Source organism: Chrysemys picta, unplaced genomic scaffold (genome assembly GCF_011386835.1).
Source record: "Chrysemys picta bellii isolate R12L10 unplaced genomic scaffold, ASM1138683v2 scaf203, whole genome shotgun sequence".
NCBI classification, from domain to species: domain Eukaryota; kingdom Metazoa; phylum Chordata; order Testudines; family Emydidae; genus Chrysemys; species Chrysemys picta.
The window spans coordinates 59,984-79,313 of record NW_027052910.1 but is presented as its reverse complement, the minus strand read 5'-3'; the positions used below and the strand labels follow the sequence as shown (position 1 = coordinate 79,313).

At 47.8% G+C, this 19,330-nt stretch overlaps 1 long non-coding RNA gene across 1 annotated transcript; it reads left to right on the top strand.

The window, feature by feature from the left end:
- Window positions 1–679: 679 nt before the first annotated feature.
- Window positions 680–18,555, top strand: LOC135978277 (uncharacterized). Its single transcript, XR_010595706.1, has 3 exons — window positions 680–803; window positions 6,194–6,317; window positions 18,431–18,555. It is a non-coding gene; the product is annotated as an uncharacterized LOC135978277 (long non-coding RNA).
- Window positions 18,556–19,330: the final 775 nt, after the last annotated feature.

Below are 19,330 nucleotides of genomic sequence, written 5' to 3'. Positions count from 1 at the left end.
ACGGGATTTTGTCCCGTTGAATCACTGGGGACATTAGGGTTTGTCCTTTTCATTTTACCTTTTCCACCATCCCTCCTTCCTTTCTCTTCATCTCTTACTTCTTTTGTCCTTTCTCCTGTTCCCCTGCCACCACCAGGAGTGGTGTGTGTGTGTGTGTGTGTGTGTGTGCGTGTTGCTGGGGGTGATCTTCACCTCCTATTGTGGGAAGTTGATCCAAAACTGTGGGGTTGAAATAGTGCTTGGACTCCACTGACACAAGATGCTGCCATCCTGTGGCTTAGCATTAGTGTCTGGGATGACTTGGGGAAGATCTCAACCTCCCCTCAAACCACTTCACTTCTGGCAGAATCCCTCCTGCCCCCCTGCTAGAGCAGCCTCCCTGGCCAACCTGGGTGGGGGTGGAGAACAGGGTTCTGATAACTTGAGGTGTGGTTTGGAGGTGGAACAGCTGTCAAAAACACTGAGCGGGAGGTAGCAGGAGCTAATCCTACAAGGAGGGGGGTTGGCACTGCAGGATACTAGAAAGGACAAGAAGACTCCATTCTTGGGTTCAGGAGGTGAATTCATCCCTGAGCGGTGGGCAGGTGCTGGGTGGAAATACTACTGGTTCCAGGTGCCCTTAATTCCCCCTGATTCCTCGGGGCGTTTGAGTCTCTGACAGGTTCTCATTCCCTTGCAGCAGGAAGACGTCACGGCCAAAGGGATGCACCAGCTCGGAATCATCCGGCACTTGCGCCAGGTGCCTGAGACACTGAAGGGGCTGTTCCTCTGAGGCCTTCAGCAACTCCCGCTCCCTGCTGCAGGTACTGCTCTGGCTCACTGTAAATGGGGAGCTAGTGGAAGGGGAAATGGAGCCCCCTGGCATTCACTAAAAGGGAAAGTGTTGGATTCTCCATCTCTTAATGTCATTGAATGAAGACTAGATGCCTTTCTGGAATGTTTGTACCCAAAAAGTAACTATTGTACTATACAGGAAGCCCATGATATGCAGGGGCTTAGATTAGATGCTCTAAAGGTCTCTTCTGGCCATAAAGTGTAGTAATTTTGGAAACACTGAGTGTAGTATTGGGAGCAGCCTCTGATGTTTTACTGTCTAGCCGGCTTGCTTCCTAGAATGAAGACGCATTGAGTGGGGTGATCCACAGAGAGTACCTGTGTCAAGGCTGTATCCCCACTTTGAAGTTTAGGGTACAAATGTAGGGGCCTGCATGAAAACTTCTAAGCTTAACCACCATCCCAAGGCTAATTTCCTCCCCTGGGTAGCCTTGAGAAACCTTTCAGCAATTCCCTGGTGAATACAGATCCAAACCCCTTGGATCTTAAAACAAGGAGAAATAAACCATCCCCCCTCCTTCCTCCCACCAACTTCTGGTGAATACAGATCCAACCCCCTTGGATCTAAAAGAAGGAGAAATTAACCATTCCCCTCCTTCCTCCCACCAACTCCTGGTGAATCAAGATCCAAACTCCTTGGATCTTAAAACAAGGAAAAATCAATCCGGTTCTTAAAAATAAGGCTTTTAATTAAAGAAAAAGGTAAAAATCATGTCTTTAAAATCAGTATGGAAATTAACCTTACAGGGTAATCAAACTTAAAGAGCTCAGAGGACTCCCCTCTAGTCTTAGGTTCAAAGTACAGCAAACAAAGATAAACACTCTAGTAAAAGGTACATTTACAAGTTGAGAAAACAAAGGAAAACTAACACGCCTTGTTTGAAATAGGAGAGACTTGTTTAGAAAGATGTGGAGAACCTGGATTGATGTCTGGTCCCTCTCAGTCCCGAGGGCGAACACCCACACAAACAAAGAACACAAACAAAAGCCTTCCCCTCCCCAAGATTTGAAAGTATCTTGTCCCCTTATTGGTCCTTTAGGTCAGATGCCAGCCAGGTTACCTGAGCTTCTTAACCCTTTACAGGGAAAAGGATTTTGGAGTCTCTGGCCAGGAGGGATTTTATAGTACTGTACACAGGACAGCTGTTACCCTTCCCTTTATAGTTATGACAACCTCAAACCTTCAAAGTGTCAGGCCAGCAGCAGGACATTAGCACTTCAGGGTTTGGTTGGGTGTGGCAGTGACATCACAAAGGCCTTTTGCAGGATGTCAGCTTATTGGTCAAATGTGTTAGGGAGGTGGTGACCTCAGAGAGAGATGCTGACATCAGCCTGGCAGGACAGGAGCACAGGGCCAGGGAAACCTCAGAGACCCTGTGGCTTTGCTTCAGCAAGTCTCCTTCTCGAGGTCTCTCTTTGAGGACTGAGAGAGTGTTAGGGTTGACGTACGTGAGTGCGTGCAGGAGCCTCTTTCGAGTTTTCTCCTTTCCTTTTACTGATTTTACTAGAAAACAGACGTTCCTGTTTAGAAGGTAAGAGCCTCCAAGAGGTTTTGGCAGCTGCTCAGTCTGATCCATCTGGTGCCAGCTGAATTCTAGGCATGGAAAACAGTAGTTTAAGATGGCAGAATTTTATTCCATCCCTTGGATTTTGTGCCGTAGAATCACTGGGGACATTAGGGTTTGTCCTTTTTGTTTTCCCTTTTCCTCCATCCCTCCTTCCTTTCTCTTCATCTCTTATTTCTTTTGTCCTTTCTCCTGTTCCCCTCCCACCACCAGGAGTGGTGTGTGTGTGTGTGTTGCTGGGGGTGCTCTTCACTTCCCCTTGTGGGAAGTTGATCCAAAACTGTGGGGTTGAAATAGTGGTTGAACTCCAATGACACTAGATGCTGCCATCCTGTGGCTTAGCATTAGTGTCTGGGATGACTTGGGGCAAGATCTCAACTTCCCCGCAACCCACTTCACTGCTGCCAGAATCCCTCCTGCCCCCCCGCTAGAGCCGCCTCCCTGGCCAACCTTGGTGGGGGTGGAGAACAGTGTTTTTTTCATACATTCATAGATTATCGGACTGGAAGGGACCTCGAGAGGTCATCGAGTCCAGTCCCCTGCCCGCATGGCAGGACCAAATACCATCTAGACCATCCCTGATAGACATTTATCTAACCTACTCTTAAATATCTCAAGAGATGGAGATTCCACAACCTCCCTCGGCAATTTATTCCAGTGTTTAACCACCCTGACAGTTAGGAACTTTTTCCTAATGTCCAACCTAGACCTCCCTTGCTGTAGTTTAAACCCATTGCTTCTGGTTCTATCCTTAGAGGCTAAGGTGAACAAGTTTTCTCCCTCCTCCTTATGACACCCTTTTAAATACCTGAAAACTGCTATCATGTCTCCTCTCAGTCTTCTCTTTTCCAAACTAAACAAAGCCAATTCTTTCAGCCTTCCTTCATAGGTCATGTTCTCAAGACCTTTAATCATTCTTGTTGCTCTTCTCTGGACCCTTTCCAATTTCTCCACATCTTTTTTAAAATGCGGTGCCCAGAACTGGACACAATACTCCAGCTGAGGCCTAACCAGAGCAGAGTAGAGCGGAAGAATGACTTCTCGTGTCTTGCTCACAACACACCTGTTAATACATCCCAGAATCAGGTTTGCTTTTTTTGCAACAGCATCACACTGTTGACTCATATTTAGCTTGTGGTCCACTATAACCCCTAGATCCCTTTCTGCCGTACTCCTTCCTAGACAGTCTCTTCCCATTCTGTATGTGTGAAACTGATTGTTCCTTCCTAAGTGGAGCACTTTGCATTTGTCTTTGTTAAACTTCATCCTGTTTAACTCAGACCATTTCTCCAATTTGTCCAGATCATTTTGAATTATGACCCTGTCCTCCAAAGCAGTTGCAATCCCTCCCAGTTTGGTATCATCCGCAAACTTAATAAGCGTACTTTCTATGCCAATATCTAAGTCGTTGATGAAGATATTGAACAGCGCCGGTCCCAAAACAGACCCCTGCGATACCCCACTCGTTATGCCTTTCCAGCAGGATTGGGAACTATTAATAACAACTCCCTGAGTACGGTTATCCAGCCAGTTATGCACCCACCTTATAGCAGCCCCATCTAAATTGTATTTGCCTAGTTTATCAATAAGAATATCATGCGAGACCGTATCAAATGCCTTACTAAAGTCTAGGTATACCACATCCACAGCCTCACCCTTCTCTACAAGGCTCGTTATCCTATCAAAGAAAGCTATCAGATTGGTTTGACGTGATTTGTTCTTCACAAATCCATGCTGGCTGTTCCCTATCACCTTACCACCTTCCAAGTGTTTGCAGATGATTTCCTTAATTACTTGCTCCGTTATCTTCCCTGGCACAGAAGTTAAACTCACTGGTCTGTAGTTTCCTGGGTTGTTTTTATTTCCCTTTTTATAGATGGGCACTATACTTGCCCTTTTCCAGTCTTCTGGAATCTCTCCCGTCTCCCATGATTTTCCAAAGATAATAGCTAGAGGCTCAGATACCTCCTCTATTAGCTCCTTGAGTATTCTAGGATGCATTTCATCAGGCCCGGGTGACTTGCAGGCATCTAACTTTTCTAAGTGATTTTTAACTTGTTTTTTTTTTATTTTATCTGCTAAACCTACCCCCTTCCCATTAGCATTCACTATGTTAGGCATTCCTTCAGACTTCTCGGTGAAGACCGAAACAAAGAAGTCATTAAGCATCTCCGCCATTTCCAAGTTTCCTGTTACTGTTTCTCCCTCTTCACTAAGCAGTGGGCCTACCCTGTCTTTGGTCTTCCTCTTGCTTCTAACGTATTGATAAAAAGTCTTCTTGTTTCCCTTTATTCCCGTAGCTAGTTTGAGCTCATTTTGTGCCTTTGCCTTTCTAATCTTGCCCCTGCATTCCTGTGTTGTTTGCCTATATTCATCCTTTGTAATCTGTCCCAGTTTCCATTTTTTATATGACTCCTTTTTATTTTTTAGATCATGCAAGATCTCATGGTTAAGCCAAGGTGGTCTTTTGCCACATTTTCTATCTTTCCTAACCAGCGGAATAGCTTGCTTTTGGGCCCTTAATAGTGTCCCTTTGAAAAACTGCCAACTCTCCTCAGTTGTTTTTCCCCTCAGTCTTGATTCCCATGGGACCTTACCTATCAGCTCTCTGGGCTTACCAAAATCTGCCTTCCTGAAATCCATTGTCTCTATTTTGCTGTTCTCCCTTCTACCCTTCCTTAGAATTGCAAACTCTATGATTTCATGATCACTTTCACCCAGGCTGCCTTCTACTTTCAAATTCTCAACGAGTTCCTCCCTATTTGTTAAAATCAAGTCTAGAACAGCTTCCCCCCTAGTAGCTTTTTCAACCTTCTGAAATAAAAAGTTGTCTCCAATGCAGTCCAGGAATTTGTTGGATAGTCTGTGCCCCGCTGTGTTATTTTCCCAACATATAGCCGGATAGTTGAAGTCCCCCATCACCACCAAATCTTGGGCTTTGGATGATTTTGTTAGTTGCTTAAAAAAAGCCTCATCCACCTCTTCCACCTGGTTAGGTGGCCTGTAGTAGACTCCTAGCATGACATCTCCCTTGTTTTTTACCCCTTTTAGCCTAACCCAGAGACTCTCAACACTTCCGTCTCCTATGTCCATCTCTACCTCAGTCCAAGTGTGTACATTTTTAATATACAAGGCAACACCTCCTCCCTTTTTCCCCTGTCTATCCTTCCTGAGCAAGCTGTACCCATCCACACCAACATTCCAATCAAGTGTATTATCCCACCAAGTTTCAGTGATGCCAACAATGTCATAGTTGTATTTATTTATTAGCACTTCCAGTTCTTCCTGCTTATTCCCCATACTTCTCGCATTTGTATATAGGCATCTAAGATACTGGTTTGATCTTTCCTCCCAGTTTTGTCCTGACCCTCCTTTCCCTCTGACAATATAGCCCACACTCCCTCTCGTTTTTGACCCATCTCCCCGGTCTCCATGTTCCCCACTTACCTGTGGGCTTTGCTCACCTGTCCCGTTCGAACCTAGTTTAAAGCCCTCCTCACTAGGTTAGCCAGTCTGTGTCCAAAGGTACTAATAACTTGAGCTGTGGTTTGGAGGTGGAACAGCTGTCAAGGGCACTGAGGGGGAGATAGCAGGAGCTCATCCTTCAAGGAGGGGGGTTGGCACTGGAGGTTACTAGAAAGGACAAGAAGACTCCATTCTGGGGTTCAGGAGGTGAATTTATCCCTCAGTGGTGGGCAGGTGATGGGTGGAAGTAGTGCTGGTTCCAGGTGCCCTTAATTCCCGCTGATTCCTCGGGGCGTTTGAGTCTCTGACAGGTTCTCGTTCCCTTGCAGCAGGAGGACGTCACGTCCAAAGTGATGCACCAGCTCCGCATCATCCGGCACTTGCGCCAGATTCCTGAGATACTGCAGGGGCTGTGCCTCTGTGAACATCAGCAACTCCTGCTCCTTGCTGCAGGTACTGCTCTGGCTCACTGTAAATGGGGTGCTAGTGGAAGGGGAAATGGAGCCCCCTGGCACTCACTAAAAGGGAAAGTGGTGGACCCCTGTGGCTTTGCTTCAGCAAGTCTCCTTCTCGAGGTCTCTCTTTGAGGACTGAGAGAGTGTTAGGGTTGACGTATGTGAGTGCGAGCAGGAGCCTCTTTCGAGTTTTCTCCTTTCCTTTTACTGATTTTACTAGAAAACAGACGTCCCTGTTAGAATCATAGAATATCAGAGTTGGAACGGACCTCAAGAGGTCATCTAGTCCAACCCCCTGATCAAAGCAGGACCAATTCCCAGCTAAATCATCCCAGCCAGGGCTTTGTCAAGCCAGGCCTTAAAAACCTCCAAGGAAGGAGACTCCACCACCTCCCTAGGTAACGCATTCCAGTGTTTCACCACCCTCCTAGTGAAATAGTTTTTCCTGATATCCAACCTGGACCTCCCCCACTGCAACTTGAGACCATTCCTCCTTATTCTGTCATCTGCCACCACTGAGAACAGCCGAGCTCCATCCTCTTTGGAACCCCCCTTCACGTAGTTGAAGGCTGCTATCAAATCCCCCCTCATTCTTCTCTTCTGGAGACTAAACAATCCCAGTTCCCTCAGCCTCTCCTCATAAGTCATGTGCTCCAGACCCCTAATCATTTTTGTTGCCCTCCGCTGGACTCTTTCCAATTTTTCCTCATCCTTCTTGTAGTGTGGGTCCCCAAACTGGACACAGTATTCCAGATCAGGCCTCACCAATGTCGAATAAAGGGGAACGATCACGTTCCTCGATCTGCTGGCAATGCCCCTACTTATACAGCCCAAAATGCCGTTAGCCTTCTTGGCAACAAGAGCACACTGTTGACTCATATCCAGCTTCTCATCCACTGTGACCCCTAGGTCCTTTTCTGCAGAACTGCTACCTAGCCATTCGGTCCCTAGTCTGTAGCAGTGCATGGGATTCTTCCGTCCTAAGTGCAGGACTCTGCACTTGTCCTTGTTGAACCTCATCAGGTTTTTTTCGGCCCAATCCTCTAATGTGTCTAGGTCCCTCTGTATCCGATCCCTACCCTCTAGTGTATCTACCACGCCTCCTAGTTGAGTGTCACCTGCAAACTTGCTGAGAGTGCAGTCCACACCATCCTCCAGATCATTAATAAAGATATTAAACAAAACCGGCCCCAGGAGCGACCCTTGGGGCACTCTGCTTGAAACTGGCTGCCAACTAGACATGGAGCCATTGATCACTACCCGTTGAGCCCGACGATCCAGCCAGCTTTCTATCCAGCTTACAGTCCATTCATCCAGCCCATACTTCTTTAACTTGGCGGCAAGAATACTGTGGGAGACGTATGTGAGTGCGAGCAGGAGCCTCTTTCGAGTTTTCTCCTTTTATTGATTTTACTAGAAAACAGACGTGCCTGTTGAGAAGGTAAGAGCCTTGGAGAGGTTTTTAACCTGCTCAGTCTGATCCATCTGGTGCCAGCTGAATTCTAGGCATGGAAAACACTAGTTCAAGGTGGCAGAATTTTATAGCCCACCTGGGATTTTGTGCCGTAGAATCACTGGGGACATTAGGGTTTGTCCTTTTCGTTTTACCTTTTCCTCCATCCCTCCTTCCTTTCTCTTGTTCCCCTCCCACCACCAAGAGTGGTGTGTGTGTGTGTGTTGCTGGGGGTGCTCTTCACCTCCCCTCGTGCGAAGTTGACACTGCAAGGGCTGTGCCTTTGTGAACATCAGCAACTCCTACTCCCTGCTGCAGGTACTGCTCTGGCTCACTGTAAATGGGGTGCTAGTGGAAGGGGAAATGGAGCCCCCTGGCACTCACTAAATGGGAAAGTGGTGGATTCTCCATCTCTTGATGTCATTGAATGAAGACTAAATGCCTTTGTGGAATGTTTCTGCCCAAAAAGTAACTATTGTCCTATACAGGAAGCCTATGATATGCAGGGGCTTAGATGAGATGCTCTAAAGGTCTCTTGTGGCCATAAAGTCTCCTAATTTTGGAAACACTGAGTGTAGCATTGGAAGCAGCCTCTGATGTTTTACCGTCTAGCCGGATTGCTTCCTAGAATGAAGACGCATTGAGTGGGGTGATCCACAGAGAGTAGCTCAAACCTTCAAAGTGTCAGGCCAGCAGCAGGACATTAGCACTTCCGGGGATGGGTGGGTGTGGCAGTGACATCACAAAGGCCTTTTCAGGACCTCAGCGTATTGGTCAAAGGTGTTAGGGAGGTGGTGATCTCCGTGAGAGATGCTGACATCAACCAGGCAGGACAGGGGCGCATGGCCAGGGAAACCTCAGAGACCCCTGTGGCTTTGCTTCAGCAAGTCTCCTTCTCGAGGTTTCTCTTGAGGACTGTACACAGGACAGCTGTTACCCTTCCCTTTATAGTTATGACAACCTCAAACCTTCAAAGTGTCAGGCCAGCAGCAGGAGATTAGCACTTCAGGGTTTGGTTGGGTGTGGCAGTGACATCACAAAGGCCTTTTGCAGGATGTCAGCTTATTGGTCAAATGTGTTAGGGAGGTGGTGACCTCAGAGAGAGATGCTGACATCAGCCTGGCAGGACAGGGGCGCATGGCCAGGGAAACCTCAGAGACCCCTGTGGCTTTGCTTCAGCAAGTCTCCTTCTCGAGGTTTCTCTTGAGGACTGAGAGAGTATTAGGATTCACGTATTTGAGTGAGAGCAGGAGCCTCTTTCGAGTTGTCTCCTTTCCTTTTACTGATTTTACTAGAAAACAGACATCCCTGTTTAGAAAGTAAGAGCCTCCAAGAGGTTTTGGAACCTGCTCAGTCTGATCCATCTGGTGCCAACTGAATTCTGGGCATGGAAAACACTAGTTCAAGGTGGCAGAATTTTAATCCCTCCCTGTGATTTTGTCTGGTAGAATCACTGGGGACATTAGGGTTTGTCCTTTTCGTTTTACCTTTTCCTCCATCCCTCCTTCCTTTCTCTTTATCTCTTACTTCTTTTGTCCTTTCTCTTGTTCCCCTCCCACCACCAGGAGTGGTATATGTGTGTGTGTGTGTGTGTGTGTGTGTTGCTGGCCAAACTAAAAGCAGAAGAAAATGAAAGAAAACATCAGAGACTGCATCAATTAACAAAACTCAAGACACAGCAGAGAAAAAGAGAAGAAAAAGCCATCCTCCAGATCATTAATAAAGATATTAAACAAAACCGGCCCCAGGACCGACCCTTGGGGCACTACTCCGCTTGAAACCGGCTGCCAACTAGACATGGAGCCATTGATCACTACCCGTTGAGCCCGACGATCCAGCCAGCTTTCTATCCACCTTACAGTCCATTCATCCATCCCATACTTCTTTAACTTGGTGGCAAGAATACTGTGGGAGAGCGTATCAAAAGCTTTGCTAAAGTCAAGGAATAACACATCCACTGCTTTCCCCTCATCCACAGAGCCAGTTATCTCATCATAGAAGGCAATTAGGTTAGCCAGGCACGACTTCCCCTTGGTGAATCCATGCTGACTGTTCCTGATCACTTTCCTCTCCTCTAAGTGTTTCATAATTGATTCCTTGAGGACCTGCTCCATGATTTTTCCAGGGACTGAGGTGAGGCTGACTGGCCTGTAGTTCCCTGGATCCTCCTCCTTCCCTTTTTTAAAGATGGGCACGACATTAGCCTTTTTCCAGTCATCCGGGACCTCCCTCGATCGCCATGAGTTTTCAAAAATAATGGCTAATGGCTGTGCAATCTCATCCGCCAAGTCCTTTAGCACCCTTGGATGCAGCGCATCCAGCCCCATGGAGTTGTGCACGTCCAGTTTTTCTAAATAGTCCCGAACCACTTCTTTCTCCACAGAGGGCTGGTCACCTTCTCCCCATATTGTGCTGCCCAGTGCAGCAGTCTGGGAGCTGACCTTGTTCGTGAAGACAGAGGCAAAAAAAGCATTGAGTACATTAGCTTTTTCCACATCCTCGGTCACTAGGTTGCCTCCCTCATTCAGTAAGGGGCCCACACTTTCCTTGACTTTCTTCTTGTTGCTAACATACCTGAAGAAACCCTTCTTGTTACTCTTAACATCTCTTGCTAGCTGCAACTCCAAGTGTGATTTGGCCTTCCTGATTTCACTCCTGCATGCCTGAGCAATATTTTTATACTCCTCCCTGGTCATTTGTCCAATCTTCCACTTCTTGTAAGCTTCTTTTTTGCGTTTAAGATCAGCAAGGATTTCACTGTCTAGCCAAGCTGGTCGCCTGCCATATTTACTATTCTTTCTACACATCGGGATGGTTTGTTCCTGCAACCGCAATAAGGATTCTTTAAAATACAGCCAGCTCTCCTGGACCCCTTTGCCCTTCATGTTATTCTCCCAGGGGATCCTGCCCATCTGTTCCCTGAGGGAGTCAAAGTCTGCTTTTCTGAAGTCCAGGGTCCGTATTCTGCTGCTCTCCTTTCTTCCTTGTGTCAGGATCCTGAACTCGACCATCTCATGGTCACTGCCTCCCAGATTCCCATCCACTTTTGCTTCCCCTACTAATTCTTCCCTATTTGTGAGCAGCAGGTCAAGAAAAGCTCTGCCCCTAGTTGGTTCCTCCAGCACTTGCACCAGGAAATTGTGCCCTACACGTTCCAAAAACTTCCTGGATTGTCTGTGCACCGCTGTATTGCTCTCCTAGCAGATATCAGGGTGATTAAAGTCTCCCATGAGAACCAGGGCCTGCGATCTAGCAACTTCTGCTAGTTGCCAGAAGAAAGCCTCGTCCACCTCATCCCCCTGGTCTGGTGGTCTATAGCAGACTCCAACCATGACATCCCCCTTGTTGCTCACACTTCTCAACTTTATCCAGAGACTGTCAGGTTTTTCTGCAGTTTCATACCAGAGCTCTGAGCAGTCATACTCCTCTCTTACATACAACGCAACTCCCCCACCTTTTCTGCCCTGCCTGTCCTTCCTGAACAGTTTATATCCATCCATGACAGTACTCCAGTCATGTGAGTTATCCCACCAAGTCTCTGTTATTCCAATCACATCATAGTTCCCTGACTGTGCCAGGACTTCCAGTTCTCCCAGCTTGTTTCCCAGGCTTCTTGCATTTGTGTATAGGCACTTAAGATAACTCATCGATCGTCCCTCATTCTCAGCATGAGACAGGAGTCCTCCCCCCTTGCGCTCTCCTGCTTGTGCTTCCTCCCAGGATCCCATTTCCCCACTTACCTCAGGGCTTTGGTCTCCTTCCCCCGGTGAACCTAGTTTAAAGCCCTCCTCACTAGGTTAGCCAGCCTGCTGGCGAAGATGCTCTTCTCTCTCTTCGTTAGGTGGAGCCCGTCTCTGCCTAGCACTCCTCCTTCTTGGAACACCATCCCATGGTTGAAGAATCCAAAGCCTTCTCTCCAACACCACCTGTGTAGCCATTCGTTGACTTCCACGATTCGACGGTCTCTACCCCGGCCTTTTCCTTGCACAGGGAGGATGGACGAGAACACCACTTGCGCCTCAAACTCCTTTATCCTTCTTCCCAGAGCCACATAGTCTGCAGTGATCCGCTCAAGGTCATCTCTGATCGCTCACCTTCCACATCACCGTCTTCTTAAGAACTTCCTCAACTGTTGCAGGAACTACTCAGAGAAACCTGCAGATGTAAGCCTCAGTGAGCTCTCCCCAAGCGAACTCCCAGTCAAACTCCCGCTCTTAGCCTCTGCTGTTCGCCGCTCCTTCTCCAAGTCTCTCTTTGAGGACTGAGAGAGTATTAGGGTTCACGTATTTGAGTGCGAGCAGGAGCCTCTTTCGAGTTTTTTCCTTTCCTTTTACTGATTTTACTAGAAAACAGACGTCCCTGTTGAGAAGGTAAGAGCCTCCAAGAGGTTTTGGAACCTGCTCAGTCTGATCCATCTGGTGCCAGCTGAATTCTAGGCATGGAAAACACTAGTTTAATGTGTCAGAATTTTATTCCCTCCCTGGGATTTTGTCCCGTAGAATCACTGGGGACATTAGGGTTTGTCCTTTTCGTTTTACCTTTTCCTCCATCCCTCCTTCCTTTCTCTTCATCTCTTACTTCTTTTGTCCTTTCTCCTGTTCCCCTCCCACCACCTATTAGAGGGGCGGATTATACCCATCAGTAGTATGTCCTGGATCTCCCTTTGTATAGCAGTTTTGTCATGAGGTGACTCCTGGTAGGGTGGGGTTCTAATTGGGTGAGCATTACCTGTGTTAATGGAGTGGTATGCCCGTTCGGTCCGTTTTGGAGTGGCTGAGAAAATTGGTGCAAAGCTTGTGCACAGCTCCTTGATCTGCTGTCGCTGCAGACGTCCAAGGGTCGTGGAGAGGTTCACCTCTTCTACGCCACCATCCTTTTTTTCTTCGTAATAGACACCTTTAGGCCACTTTGCGTTATTTGTTTTCTGGGCTGTAAACTGGCAAACGTTTAATTTTTTGGAATAAAAGGGCTTAAGAGAATTAACATGGTATACCTTGGGCTTTATGTTGGAGGTGGGGGAGGCTATGAGATAATTAACAGCTCCTAGGCGCTCCTGGACCGCGAATGGTCCTTTCCACGACGCTTCCATTTTATGGGCCTGGAGCGCCTTTAAGACCATGACTTGGTTTCCTACTTTGAAGGACCGTTCTCTGGAATGTTTATCATACCAGGCCTTTTGCTCTTTCTGAGCATTTTTTAGGTTTTCTTTAGCAAGGGCTAAAGAGTGTCGGAGGGTGCTTTGTAGGTTGCTTACAAAGTTTAGAATGTTAGTTCCTGGAGAAGGCGTAAGCCCCTCCCATTGCTGTTTCACCAACTGTAATGGCCCCTTAACCTCGCGGCCATACACAAGTTCAAATGGTGAAAACCCTAAAGTGGGATGTGGTACAGCCCTGTAGGCGAAAAGCAACTGCTGCAACACTAGGTCCCAATTATTGGAGTGTTCATTTATGAATTTACATATTATGGCCCCCAAAGTTTTATTAAACCTCTCCACCAGGCCATTGGTTTTATGGTTGTAAGGGGTGGCAACCAAGTGATTCACCCCATGAGCTTCCCACAGGTTTTTCATGGTCCCTGCCAGGAAATTAGTTCCCGAATCTGCAAGGATGTTGGAGGGCCAATCTACCCCGGCAAAAATGTCTGTTAATGCCTGGCACACACTTTTAGCCCTGGTGTTGCTTAAGGGTACTGCTTCCGGCCATCGGGTAACAAAATCCATGAAAGTCAGTACGTACTGCTTTCCTTTGGGTGTCTTTTTGGGAAAAGGACCCAGAATATTCACAGCTACGTGCTGAAATGGGACCTTAATTACGGGTAGTGGCTGGAGAGGGGCTTTAACCTGGTCTTGGGGCTTTTCCACTCGTTGGTACACCTCACAAGACCGGACATAATTAGCAACGTCCTTGCCCATTCCCTCCCAGTGGAAGGACTTCCCCAACCGGTCCTTGGTTCTGTTCACCCCAGAATGGCCACTGGGATGATCGTGGGCTAAGCTCAAGAGCTTTACCCGATACTTAGTGGGAACTACCAACTGTCTTTGAGGATGCCAGTTTTTCTGGTGCCCACCAGAAAGAGTCTCCTTGTATAAAAGTCCTTGTTCTATAACAAACCGGGATCGGTTAGAAGAGCTGAGAGGCGGTGGGGTGCTCCACGCCGCCGCCCAAACTTTCTGAAGGCTGTTATCTGCTTCCTGCTCGGCCTGGAACTGTTTCCTTGATGCTGGAGACATCAGTTCCTCCTTGGATTGTGGACTGGGGCTTGGTCCCTCTGGAAGTGATGCAGGTGCTGGGGCTGTTTCCATTGACTGTGATCCGCTGTCCACTGGTGCACTATGTGGTATCTCAGGCTCTGGCTGAGCCTCTTGGGTAGGGTTATCTGCTGCTTCCGCCAGGTCAGGCTCGCTGGTGCCCTCTGGCGTTGGAGTTGTAGACGGGTTTGCAAGCGCTGGACTCAGTGCTGGCAATGGTCCTGGTGCTGGTTGCGTTGCCAGTTCCGGTTCTGGGACTGGCTTTGGCTGGGTCTCTGGGATTGGATTCACTACGGCTGTTGCAGTCGTTGGCAGGGGATCCGGTTCCACCACCTTTGTCTGGGTCTCTGGTAACACAGCCGGGGCCCTGGTGGACGGCTCAGAAACAGGGATGGGGGTGAAAGCTTGCTTAGCCTTTGCTACTTCCAGTTCATGCTTCCTTTCTTTTTCTCTCTCCTCCATCTCTTTTTTTTTTCAGCTCCATTTCTTTTTCTTTCAACTTCATCTCTCTCTTGTGGGCCTCCTCTTTGGCTTTTTCTTCTCTTTTTCTCTGCTGTGTCTTGAGTTTTGTTAATTGAAGCAGTCTCTGATGTTTTCTTTCATTTTCTTCTGCTTTTAGTTTGGCCAGTTCTATTTTTTTAGCTACTTCTTTGGTAGTCATTTTCCTGTTTTCTTGTGCTGGGTCACCCCCTCTGCAGTTGACTGAAACTGGGAAGCTCTCAGCTCTGGCTGCTGCTGAGTTAAGAGAGACTTTCTAACTAGCTACTCCCGAGGATGTAAAAAGAAAAAAAAACCAATTCAGCTTGTAAATTCCTTTTACCCTGTCGTTTGCTCATTTGAACACTTCTCTTAACAAAGGACCTTGTTAAAAAAACTTAACACCTCTGCCTTCAGGCAAGGAGAGAGAAGATATGCATCTATCTCCAGCTCTGCTTTTCAAGCAGCTAGAAAGAAAAAAAAATCTCACTGGCTTTGGGTTTAAAATGATCCCACCGCTACCACCATGTCAAGGCTGTATCCCCACTTTGAACTTTAGGGTACAAATGTAGGGGCCTGCATGAAAACTTCTAAGCTTAACTACCAGCTTAGCTCTGGTCCGCTGCCACCATCCCAAGGCTAATTTCCTTCCCTGGGTAGCCTTGAGAGACCTTCACCAATTCCCTGGTGAATACAGATCCAAACCCCTTGGATCTTAAAACAAGGAGAAATTAACCATTCCCACTTCTTTCTCCCACCAACTCCTGGTGAATACAGATCCAACCCCCTTGGATCTAAAACAAGGAAAAAATCGATCAGGTTCTTAAAAAGAAGGTTTTTAATTAAAGAAAAAGGTAAAAATCATCTCTGTAAAATCAGTATGGAAATAACCATACAGGGTAATCAAACTTAAAGAGCTCAGAGGACTCCCCTCTAGTTTTAGGTTCAAAGTACAGCAAACAAAGATAAACACTCTAGTAAAAGGTACATTTACATGTTGAGAAAACAAAGGAAAACTAACACGCCTTGCCTGGCTATTTACTTAGAAGTTAGAAATAGGAGAGACTTGTTTAGAAAGATGTGGAGAACCTGGATTGATGTCTGGTCCCCCTCAGTCCCGAGAGCGAACGCACAACCAAAACAAAGAACACAAACAAAAGCCTCCCCCCCCCACGGCCAAAGTGATGCACCAGCTCCGCATCATCTGGCACTTGTGCCAGGTGCCTGAGACACTGCAGGGGCTGTTCCTCTGAGGCCTTAGCAACTCCCACTCCCTGCTGCAGGTACTGCTCTGGCTCCCTGTAAATGGCGAGCTAGTGGAAGGGGAAATGGAGCCCCCTGGCACTCACTAAAAGGGAAAGTGGTGGATTCTCCATCTCTTGATGTCATTTAATCAAGACAAGATGCCTTTCTGGGATGTGTGTGCCCAAAAAGTAACTATTGTACTATACAGGAAGCCTATGATATGCAGGGGCTTAGATTAGATGCTCTAAAGGTCTCTTCTGCCCATCAAGTCTACTAATTTTGGAAACACTGAGTGTAGCATTGGGAGCAGCCTCTGATGTTTTACTGTTTGGCCGGCTTGCTTCGTAGAATGAAGACGCATGGAGTGGGGTGATCCCCAGAGAGTAGCTCAAACCTTCATAGTGTCAGGCCAGCAGCAGGACATTAGCACTTCAGGGGATGGTTGGGTGTGACAGTGACATCACAAAGGACTTTTGCAGGAGCTCAGCCTATTGGTCAAAGTTGTTAGGGAGGTGGTGACCTCAGAGAGAGATGCTGACATCAGCCAGGCATGACAGGAGCACAGGGCCAGGGAAACCTCAGAGACACCTGTGGCTTTGCTTCAGCAAGTCTCCTTCTCGAGGTCTCTCTTTGAGGACTGAGAGAGTATTAGGGCTGACGTACGTGAGTGCGAGCAGGAGCCTCTCTCCAGTTTTCTCCTTTCCTTTTACTGATTTTCCTAGAAAACAGACGTCCCTGTTTAGAAGGTAAGAGGCTCCAAGAGGTTTTGGAACCTGCTCAGTCTGATATGTCTCGTGCCAGCTGAATTCTAGGCATGGAAAACACTAGTTTAAGGTGGCAGAATTTTATTCCCTCCCTGGGATTTTGTCCCGTGGAATCACTGGGGACATTAGGTTTTGTCCTTTTCGTTTTACCTTTTCCTCCATCCCTCCTTCCTTTCTCTTCAACTCTTACTTCTTTTGTCCTTTCTCCTGTTCCCCTCCCACCACCAGGAGTGGGGTGTGTGTGTGTTGCTGGGGGTGCGCTTCACCTCCCCTTGTGGAAAGTTGATCCAATACTGTGAGGTTGAAATAGTGCTTGGACTCCACTGACACTAGATGCTCCCATCCTGTGGCTTAACATTACTGTCTGGGATGACTTCGGGCAAGGTCTCAACCTCCCCGCAACGCACTTTTCTGCTTTCAGAATCCCTGCTGCCCCCCCTCCTAGATCCGCCTCCCTGCCCAACCTGGGTGGGGGTGGAGAAGAGGGTTCTGATAACTTGAGCTGTGGTTTGGAGGTGGAACAGCTGTCAAGGGCACTGAGCGGGAGGTAGCAGGAGCTCATCCTACAAGGAGTGGGGTTGGCACTGGAGGTTACTAGAAAGGTCAAGAAGATTCCATTCTGGGGTTGAGGAGGTGAATTGCTCAAAGGTGTTAGGGAGGTGGTGACCTCAGAGAGAGATGCTGACATGAGCCAAGCAGGACAGGGGGGCAGGGCCAGGGAAACCTCAGAGACCCCTGTGATTTTGCTTCAGCAAGTCTCCTTCTCGAGGTCTCTCTTTGAGGACTGACAGAGTATTAGGGTTCACGTATGTGAGTGGGAGCAGGAGCCTCTTTCGAGTTTTCTCCTTTCCTTTTACTGATTTTACTAGAAATCAGTTAGAAGCAACAAAGCACATTTGGTGATTTTTTGATGGTTGGGGTCTCTGGTGATTGGTTCCATATAAGATGGGGAAAAAAATGGAGTCTCCTTCCTTGGAGGTTTTTAAGGCCTGGCTTGACAAAGCCCTGACTGGGATGATTTAGCTGGGAATTGGTCCTGCTCTGAGCAGGGGGTTGGACTAGATGACCTCTTGAGGTCCCTTCCAACTCTGATATTGTATGATTTTATGATTCTATGAAAACAGACTTCCCTGTTGAGAAGGTAAGAGCCTCCAATAGGTTTTGCAACCTCCACAGTCTGATCCATCTGGTGCCAGCTGAATTCTAGGCATGGAAAACACTAGTTCAAGGTGGCAGAATTTTATTCCGTCCCTGGGATTTTATCCCGTAGAATCACTAGGGATATTAGCGTTTGTCCTTTTCATTTTACCTTTTCCTCCATCCCTCCTTCCTTTCTCTTCATCTCTTACTTCTTTTGTCCTTTCTCTTGTTCCCCTCCCACCACCAGGAGTGGTGTGTGTGTGTGTCTGTGTGTGTATTGCTGGGGGTTCTCTTCACCTCTCCCTGTGGGAAGTTCCTCTAAAACTGTGGGGTTGAAATAGTGCTTGGACTCCACTGACACAAGATGCTGCCATCCTGTGGCTTAGCATTAGTGTCTGGGATGACTTGGGGCAAGATCTCAACCTCCCCTCAACCCACTTCACTTCTGGCAGAATCCCTCTTGCCCCCCCGCTAGAGCCGCCTCCATGCCCAACCTGGTTGCGGGTGCAGAAGAGGGTTCTGATAACTTGAGGTTTGGTTTGGAGGTGGAACAGCTGTCAAGAACACTGAGTGGGAGGAAGCAGGAGCTCACCCTAGAAGGAGGGGGGTTGGCACTGGAGGTTACTAGAAAGGACAAGAAGACTCCATTCTGGGGTTCAGGAGGTGAATTTATCCCTCAGTGGTGGGCAGGTGATGGGTGGAAGTAGTGCTGGTTCCAGGTGCCCTTAATTCCCGCTGATTCCTCGGGGCGTTTGAGTCTCTGACAGGTTCTCGTTCCCTTGCAGCAGGAGGACGTCACGGCCAAAGTGATGCACCAGCTCCGCATCATCCGGCACTTGTGCCAGGTGCCTGAGACACTGCAGGGGCTGTGCCTCTGAGGCCATCAGCAACTCCCGCTCCCTGCTGCAGGTACTGCTCTGGCTCACTGTAAATGGGGAGCTAGTGGAAGGGGAAATGGAACCCCCTGGCACTCACTAAAAGGGAAAGTGGTGGATTCTCCATCTCTTGATGTCATTGAATGAAGACTAGATGCCTTTCTGGAATGTGTGTGCCCAAAGAGTAACTATTGTACTATACAGGAAGCCTATGACATGCAGGGGCTTAGATTAGATGCTCTAAAGGTCTCTTGTGGCCATAAAGTCTACTAATTTTGGAAACACTGAGTGTAGCATTGGGAGCAGCCTCTGATGTTTTACTGTCTAGCCCACTTGCTTCCTAGAATGAAGACGCATTGAGTGGGGTGATCCACAGAGAGTAGCCCAAACCTTCATAGTGTCAGGCCAGCAGCAGGACATTAGCACTTAAGGGTTTGATTGGTGGCAGTGATATCACAAAGGTCTTTTGCAGGACCTCAGCATATTGGTCAAAGGTGTTAGGGAGGTGGTAACCTCAGAGAGAGATGCTGCCATCAGCGAGGCAGGACAGGGGCGCATGGCCAGGGAAACCTCCGAGACCCCTGTGGCTTTGCTTCAGCAAGTCTCCTTCTCGAGGTTTCTCTTGAGGACTGAGAGAGTGTTAGGATTCACGTATTTGAGTGAGAGCAGGAGCCTCTTTCGAGTTGTCTCCTTTCCTTTTACTGATTTTACTAGAAAACAGACATCCCTGTTTAGAAAGTAAGAGCCTCCTAGAGGTTTTCGAACCTGCTCAGTCTGATCCATCTGGTGCCAGCTGAATTCTAGGCATGG